The sequence below is a fragment of the Pelodiscus sinensis genome, chromosome 10, assembly GCF_049634645.1.
Source record: "Pelodiscus sinensis isolate JC-2024 chromosome 10, ASM4963464v1, whole genome shotgun sequence".
NCBI classification, from domain to species: domain Eukaryota; kingdom Metazoa; phylum Chordata; order Testudines; family Trionychidae; genus Pelodiscus; species Pelodiscus sinensis.
The window spans coordinates 11,991,856-12,000,962 of record NC_134720.1 but is presented as its reverse complement, the minus strand read 5'-3'; the positions used below and the strand labels follow the sequence as shown (position 1 = coordinate 12,000,962).

Sequence of the window (9,107 nt, the reverse complement as noted above, 5' to 3'; positions counted from 1 at the left end):
CTTTTGCGGAAAAGGGATGCAGATTAGACACAGTGCAATTGCAAATGAAGCGGGGATTTAATCTTCCCCGCTTCATTTGCATAAACATGGCTGCCGCTTTTTTCCGGCTCGGGGCTTTGCCGGCAAAAAGCGCCAGTCTAGACGGGGATCTTTTGGAAAATAAAGCCTTTTCCGAAAGATCCCTTATTCCTCTTAAAATCAGGAATAAGGGATCTTTCGGAAAAGGCTTTATTTTCCGAAAGATCCCCGTCTAGACTGGCACTTTTTGCCGGCAAAGCCCCGAGCCGGAAAAAAGCGGCAACCATGTTTATGCAAATGAAGCGGGGAAGATTTAAATCCCCGCTTCATTTGCAATTGCGCTGTCTAATCTGCATCCCTTTTCCGCAAAAGGGGTGCAGTCTAGACACAGCCTTGTTGTTTCCAACTATTGTATTATGTACTCAGCTGGGTGTTCCTGTACTGTCCTGGAATATATTTACATACTTCATGTGCTTTTATCAGTGCTGGTGCAACCACCACTGCGCAGATTTGAACCTAGAACCTCTGAAGTAAAATATAGGAGCTTCTACCATCTGAGCTAAAAGCCACCCGACTCCCAGCCTATGCTGTAGAGGTCTTAGCTGCTGCTGTGGTCTAAGTGCCACTGCATGGTAACCACACTAGGGGTGTGTCTAGACTACATGGCTCTGTCGACGGAGCCATGTAAAGTAGTTTACCTGACATAGTCAATGAAGTGGGGATTTAAATAATCCCCACTTCATTAAAATAAAAATGGCCGCTGCGTTGTGTCGACAATCAGCCGATCCGGCACAGCACGGCAGTCTAGACGTGGATCGGTCGACAAGGGAAGCCTTTGTCGACTGCTCCTGTAAGCCTTGTGAAACAAGGTCTAGTGTCTGTGAACAAAGGCTTTGGTCATTATACTAAGTAAGTATACATAACCATATAACTACATTAATACTAATGTTTTTATTATAATACCAGGTACGCAATATACGTATAAGTATTATAAGAAAATACAGACGTAAACAATTACTACATAGAAGAAATAAGTACACAATATATAAAATAATAACATAAGTAAGTATTGACCTACCGATATATTTATATTAATACCTATACCTTGCTTATTTTACCCTAATTTCAGCATTTTAAGTTCTTCACAGTTATAATTATTTTTACTATTTTAGCAGTCGGTGTCGTGTCATACAATTACTTTATTTCCCTAAACCAAGTGGGTCCTACTACGGTATTATTGATAGCCACTTTAATGGCCCTCTTTACCCTACATTGAGTTTTTGCCTTTTTGGTTTGACTATGAATGTGGCAACACATTTTAAATAAGGCTATAACTGTTATTGCTTGGTGCTATGGCATGGTTAGATAAATAACACAGGGTATGTCTACACTACAAAGTTAATTCGAACTAACGGACTTTAGTTCAAATTAACTTTGATAGACGCTACACAGGCAACCCGCTAGTTCGAACTTAATTTGAACTAGCAGAGCGCTTCATTCGAACTAGGTAAACCTCATTCTACGAGGACTAACACCTAGTTCGAATTAACTAGTTCAAATTAAGGGCTGTGTAGGCACTTAATTCGAACTAGTGGGAGGCTAGCGCTCCCCAGCTTTCCCTGGTGGCCACTCTGGGCACCACCAGGGAAACTCTTCTGTCCCCCTCCCGGCCCCAGAGCCCTTAAAGGGGCACGGGCTGGCTACGGTGCCTGTATAATCCACTTCTGTATAATCCACCCAGCTAGTAGACCCTGTACCTGGCACGGCTCGAGCCAGCCACCCGCTGCCACCCAGCCCTACGCCTCTTCCCAGGCCCAGGCTGGCGGCTCCCAGGAGCCTGCCTAGGTCCACAAGAGGCGGGTGCCCGCCTGGTCTAGTGCAGACATCGTGGACTTCATCCACGACCTACGCACTAGGCACAGGAAAGTGGCTGTCTAGGGAAGGATAGCTGCCAGCGTGGCCACCTAGGAGCAGGTTGGCATGAAAATCAAGGTGGTCCACTGAGACCCCCGACCCTGAGCCCTGAGCTTAGAATGGCTGTGCTGGGTCAGACCAAAGGTCCATCTAGCCCAGTAGCCTGTCTGCTGACAGCGGCCAACACTAGGTACCCTGGAGGGGATGGACTGAAGACAATTACCAAGCCATTTGTCTCGTGCCATCCATCGCCAGCCTTCTACAAACAGAGGCCAGGAACACCATTCCTACCCCCTGGCTAATACCACTCCATGGATCCAACCTCTATGACTTTATCTCAATTCTCTTTAAACTCTGTTCTAGTTCTAGCCTTCACAGCCTCCTGCAGCAAGGAGTTCCACAGGTTGACTATTTGCTTTGTGAAGAAGAACTTTCTGTTGTTAGTTTGAAGCCTGCTACCCATTCATTTCATTTGGTGTCCTTTAGTCCTTCTATTATGGGAACTAATGAAGAACTATTCTTTATGCACCCTCTCCATACCACTCATGCTTTTATAGACCTCTATTATATCCCCCCTTAGTCTCCTCTTTTCTAAGCTGAGAAGTCCCAATCTCTTTAGCCTCTCTTCATATGGGACCTGTTCCAAACCCCTGATCATTTTAGTTGCCCTCCCCTCTTCCACCTTCTCTCTTCCCCTCTTCCACCTTCTTTTCCCAGTCTCCCCGAGTTTTGTTCAATAAAGAGAGATTCTATTTTTGAACACAATTGTTCTTTATTTTGTACATCAGGAAGGGGGGCTAGGGAGGGATAAGTGGAAGGAGGTGAGCGAGGAATGGGGTACAATCCCCCAATGGGGAGGACTGGGCTGGCTCTGCGGGCTCCTCGGGATGGAAACTCTCCTGAAGTCCCTTGATTGACCCCCCCTCTGGATTGCAGCCTGCGGCAAGTGCAGCCGGGCTGATGGCTGAGTGCTGTGATGTGCCGAGTGTGGGCACTCAGGGCACTCCAAGCCAGGACTGATTTGCAAGCGGGGAACCCCTGAGAACTGTTTGTCTGGAGTGGGGGTCGGGTCCCTTTAAGCACAGCCCTCGGCTAGCCTGAGGCAGCATCTCCACACTCTCCCGAGAATAGACTCCGTGAATTAATTGAAATGTGTTAAGTAGGGAAAATTTAGACAGTCCATTAGGTTTTATTGTTTTCCTTGTTTGGGGGTTTGGAAATCATGTCTGAGCTGGTTAATTGTTTTTCTCTTTTGTAACTAAGGATTCTCCTTGAGTCTATTTCACTCCATGGCTTTTCACACCCAGTCATTTACTAAGCTTGCAACAGTAGTCTTGTTTTAATTATAAAAGTGTTTTCTTTTTGTTTTGGCCAACCAGTATTGGTTGATTTTTGTGTCCTTAAACCTACATGCCTAAGTTACCCGGAAGGAGCAGAGCCTCATTATTCTCTGCTGATTATCTCTGTTTGTTTTCCCAACTCCAAGCAAAATGGAGGTTGGTGCAGGGAGAAGAGCTTTGCCTCAGGGAGGGATTACAAGTGATCTCTTCCCTGGAAAAGGACTTATTTTATATTGTTATTTACACTTGGTGGTGGCAGTGACCAATCGTTTGGGCTTCAGGGAAACTGAAATGGGAGTTACAGAGACAGGTTCTTACAGAATTATCCATTTCTCCAACCAGCAATAGCTAGAGCAAAGGAAGAATTCTTCTGCCAATCAAGCCCCATCCAAACCAGTTGATAGGTCGGCTTAACTATGGCACTCAGGGGTGAGAGTTTTTCACTGTAGCTAGTTTGATCTAAATTTTTAATTCCAGACCAAGCCTAAGTAAAATAAAAGAGGCTGTCATTCACCATTTACTGGTCTGTCCAACCATGGCAGCTAGCCCAACACACATCTGGAGTATAAATCCAACTGCAAGTTATATAAATCTGATCCTAATCACCCATCATTGATGAAAATAGGATTATTTGTACATATAAAGTATTACTCTGCCCAATTTACAAAATTAAGGCCTAGATTCAAAACAGGCTCTATGGATTCTGCATTTTCTTATGTCCAGAATCTTTCCTATTAATGTGTACTTAATATTCTTTATTTTTAACACACATGCATATGTAGTATTAGAATTTCCTCCTTTAGCAATCTTTTATGTTATAACGCATTGCCCTAGGCTATTTGGGAAATACCAATCAGTATGAACCATGACATGGAATCTGTAGGCACTCTGTAAATGATTTCTCTTATGCCCCAATTTTAGTAAATTATTATTATTAAAAAGATGGACTTCAGCCCCTGTCTCTGATCAGCTGGTTGTTGGCTCAGTGCGGCAGCCATTTAAATTTAAATGAAGCCGTGATTATTTAAATCGCGGCTTCATTTCCCTTTGCTGATCAGCCTAATCTACATGGCTCCATCGATGGAGCCATGCAGTTTAGACACACCCTAAGAGTGAAAAACAAATCTGATACATACTGAACTATGCACTTAAGAGTGTTACATTCTGGCTCTGGCATTTTCCCTCATTAGTGAGTAGTGCATTGCTCTGCCTTGCTTTCCAGACCATGGTCTAGCTCAAAAGGAGTTATCGCAAAGGAAAAATAGCATGTGCATGCACTATGTATTTTATAGCACTCACTGAAAATCTGGCAAGCAGGGGAAGAGGGAATGAACCCTAACCAAGTGATTGCATCCTCAAAAGCTACTTTCCTTGATTTATAATGCTCAAAAACAGCTACCAAAAGAAGTATAAAGATACATTCTGCATAATAAAATGTATGAAGTATAGAAAATTAATTACACAATTGAAATTGCATTCTAGTAAAGAAAAGAGTCATCATTCAAAGACCACATAGTACACTAGATTCATTCTACGTTTTGTAGCCATGAATTACAATGTGAAAACTGCTTCTTAGAAATAATAAATATGCCTGGTAATAATCATTGAAGAGGTACAAATCTTTTGAAATGTGCCATTTACCTTGCAGAATGAAAATGATCATTAGTTGGTTACTTTCACTGCATTAATAAACTTGTTTTTCAGCTCACATATTTCCTTGTCCTATTATACATGCTCCCAGCAACCAATTGATTTTGTACACCAGCTATACTGTTTTGGCCTTTCATTTCTGCTTGACAGCCAACTTTTCATTGTCTTTTTACACCTAGTACATTCAGAGACTATGGTCAGGATACTGGACAACATGAATCACCGGTCTGATCCAGTCTGGCAATTCCCATATTCCTTTGCTTGGACCATGGAGGCTACTGAAGCTACTACTTCCTCAGGCCTGTTCTAAGCCTTTCCATGGAGGCTACGTCTATACTGCAGGCTTTTTGTGCAAGAAATTTTTTGTGGAAGAGATCTTCTGCAAAAACTTCTTGTGCAAAAGCGCGTCCACACTGCAAAAGCACATCGCAAAAGCAATGCACTTTTGCACAAGAGAGTGTCCACACTGCATGGATACTCTTGCACAAAAAAGCTCTGATTGCCATTAACAGAATGGTCATCAGAGCACCTGTGTTTTTTCTGTGCAAGAAACCCCTGTTGAGCATCCACACGCACCTTTTTGTGCAAGAGTTCTTGCTCAAAAAGGAGTTATTCCTTGTAGAAAGAGGTATACCTACACTGCAAAATGCCCTCTGTTCTGTCATTCTACTGTCAATTTTCTTGTGCAAAAATGCGCTTGAGCTGTGGCCACTCTGCAGGTTTTTGCACAAAAACCCTGTAGTATAGATGTAGCCGGAGAGAGGGACCGGTAATGTTAACTGAAAAAAAAAGTTTCCTGTTTTTGGAACACCTCTCACCACACCGGGACCTATAGAAAAAGCAAATCTTTCCTTCGGATAGTCTGTAGAGGAAGCAGCATCCCAGAGAATGAAATTCAGACTGGGAGAAGAAAGGATCCATCAGATTGAAGCCTAAGTGAAAATTTTAACCAAATGGGCCCCTTAATATTTTTTTGCTGAAAAATTATTCTCCAACAAGATGGAACTATTTCAGTGTGATAGAATTTGAGGCATACTAAGACTCTTCATCATCATTCCCAGGACCCACAGAGAATGAATCAAGGTGAGTGAAGTATGTAACTTTGTACTTGTAGGCTCAAACTGGGAAGCTGCATAGTATCAGCAGTGGCACCAAAACACTGCTGTTGAGAAGTATGTACCAGTACATAACAGAATTCAGGTTTCCCAGACCAGGCACCTCAGCCCTTGCAGGCTAGGATAGATATGTAGAAATCTGACCTAGAAAATGCCTCAAGATTTAAATTCAGAGATTACAATAAAACTGAAATCTGACAATATATGTTTTTTTAGTTCAATAATCTAGAGTCTCTTTTGGCAAAGTAGAACAAACATGAATAAAAGATGAAATACAGAAGAGTGCACTCTCCCAATGTATTTAATAACAATTAGGTTTTTATACACAGCCATTCCATTAAATAAAATATGTATGTATTTTACAGATTTGTTCAAACCACATAAGAAAAATTCTCTGTCATGCTCTTTTAGATACTGTATGCTTTAAAGCATAGTTCTGGGTTTGAACAATTTAATACCAAAGTTAAAAGATGAAATAATGCCATGTGTGATGGGTTGGAGCATAGACATCCCCTCAAGATAGTCACCTGCTATACTGATCATACCACTTAGCCTGCCTACCTGCCTTCTGGGGCACCCCACCTCCTGGCCGTGTACGTCACTGCCCCACCTCTCCTCCCACGCGGCAGCCCGGCTGAGCGTGCAACACTCAGAGGGAACGGAAGGGGGCGGGGCAGGGCAGTGATGTTTACAGTCAGGGGGTGGGGCCGTGTACGTCACCATCCCCCTTCCCCTCCCGCTATGGCACTCAGCTGAGTGCTGCGCCCCTCAGCCAGGCCTCCGGGGGAGCCAGCAGCTCAAGGGGCTGTTTGGGCTCCCCCGGGGTGGAAGGGGAAGGGAGGGCGGTGATGTACATGTCCCCGGCCCCAGCCGTGTACATCACTGCCCCGCCCCTCTCCCTCGCAGCAGCCCGGCTGAGCAGGGAGCACTCAGCCAAGCGCCACGGCGGGGGGGGGGGGGGGGAGGGAAGGGGAAAGGGAAGAGGAAGGGGGGCAGGGAGAGACAGAGGGGGGAGAGAGGCAGGAGGTGGAAGAGAGCTGAGAGAGAGGGGGGAGGCAGTAGGAAGAGAGAGAGACAGAGTGAGAGCGCTCAGGAGAGAAGACCTGAAAATCCCGTTTTACGACGGGTTAATTGTCTAGTTTTAAAATAATGAGAGTAAGAGCCTGATACATAGCAGGAAAAAGGAACAAAGACTAAATTCAAAGAAGGTATTTACAGCTGCCAATTTGGAATTTCACAAGTGTATGCTGCACTTTCAGTGCTAGTTAAACAAATCAGGCCAATTTCCTCCAGGCAGTAACCCCACAGATAGATTTACCCATTGCATTTGAATCTGTAAACATTTAAAAAGTAATTTAAAAGGTGTTGAGAAGTTCCACCAGACAATACACACAACATTTTACAGCCGGCTTGCTTTCAGAAGACAAAATTCAGACCACATATGTTGTCAGTTGTGATCTTAGTTTGCTGTGATTTATTGGATGCTATGGATGAGAGTGAGATCTTGAACCTCAAAAGCTTGGTTTAAAAGGTTTCTTAACTCCTATACTGGATGAGAATATACAACTGAGGTTTCAAGCTATATGGTAAAATGGTCTGAATGTGTCAAGAAATGTATGGAGTAGAAGGAGCTTGCTACTTCATGAGCTTCACCTGCCCTCTGGCTAAACAGCAATATGGGCAGCTGCTATTAAGAAGTTTCTGTGGCCTGAACCCTGTCTCAAGAAAAACTGTTCAGTGGATGCTAGAGTCAAAAGAGACAGGACAAGCAACACTGGAACTGGAGAGATGATTGATTTTAAGCTTCCTATGCAGATAGTGGAATTTGGAAACGGGAGGCTAAGGAAAAAAAAATTTATTTTAGTAAGACAGTCAATGTGAATAAAAAAAGCCTTTGCAGTAAAAGATAATTAAACAGGAAAATTGAATGCATCCCTCAGTTTGTTTATTTTGTGTGCTTCAAGACACAATATATTAAAAAGGGGGAAAGTTTTTATTGTGGTTTGAGGCATTAGATCTCCATGGTTGATAAATCCAATTGTAACCATGGAAAGTGTGTTTTGATTACATTGCTCTTCTGCCATATTACATGCCAGAATTCATTTGTTTAAGAGAAAGTGGCCTCTCTGTAGCTCAGCACATCATTTGGAAAGTTTGTGTGATGAAATGTGCTTCCCTTCATGTCTAAACAATCCCACTTTTAAAACAGAATACAAAGGCGTGAACCCACAGCCAGCAACAGCATCTTCTCAAAGTGAAATTCCTCATAGCAAGCATTACTCTGTGCTGCTTCTGAGATGCCTTTCATTCATGCTCATCTCTGTTCATGGGTGATCATTATAAGAAGTGTAAGAAGAGGAGAAGTTTCCAATGGCATCAGAAGTTGAGAAAGAGTTTAGTAGCCTAGTTTTCACATTGCAAGATGCAATTTACCTGCATGGATTTACAGGGGCTGGTACTATATAAACAGCCTGTAACCAGTCTTTTTGGAGGGATCCCTTTACTGTTCTGGGACTCCAAGGACTCACTGTACCACAGAGGCAGGCTTATGGCCTCCATGAGCGGGCCTTCGGCAACAATAATGCTGTATGCAGCAAATGCAATCAAGGCAGACTCCAGGGGGATGCTTATATTGTGCCACTTCTGGGCACTATGCTCTCAGAGAGTATTTACAGTGACACAAGCAGCCTTTTCAAAACAAGGTAACCATTTATTAGTCACCTGGCACACAGAATCTTATAGTCCGTAGGTTAACAGGCCCTGTCTCCCTCAGCCTCACCTCCTTAGTTAGTTCCCAGGTAAAAGACCCCATGGCTTTCTCCACAAGCCAACACTTTTCCGCCCCACAATGCTAGTCCTTTAACCTCAAGCTGGTGTCTCTGCTTACCTTCTGTGCTCAAATTTCCCAGCACATATCTCCCTCTGGGTGACTGGTTGCTAGGTGTCAGTGTCCTGTTGACTGGGTTTTTCATGATCTCCTCAGATTTTCCATTAATAGAACATTGGCCTCGAGCAGTCCTTTTGAATGGCCTATTCAGCCTGATCCAGCTAGGCAGGGATGGAGTGGGAA

At 43.6% G+C, this 9,107-nt stretch overlaps 1 protein-coding gene across 1 annotated transcript in view; it reads right to left on the bottom strand.

Annotated features, from left to right (window-relative positions):
• CLSTN2 (calsyntenin 2) overlaps positions 1-9,107 on the bottom strand; it is an 810,104-nt gene that overhangs the window by 659,308 nt on the left and 141,689 nt on the right. The gene's annotated exons all lie outside the window — the stretch shown is intronic.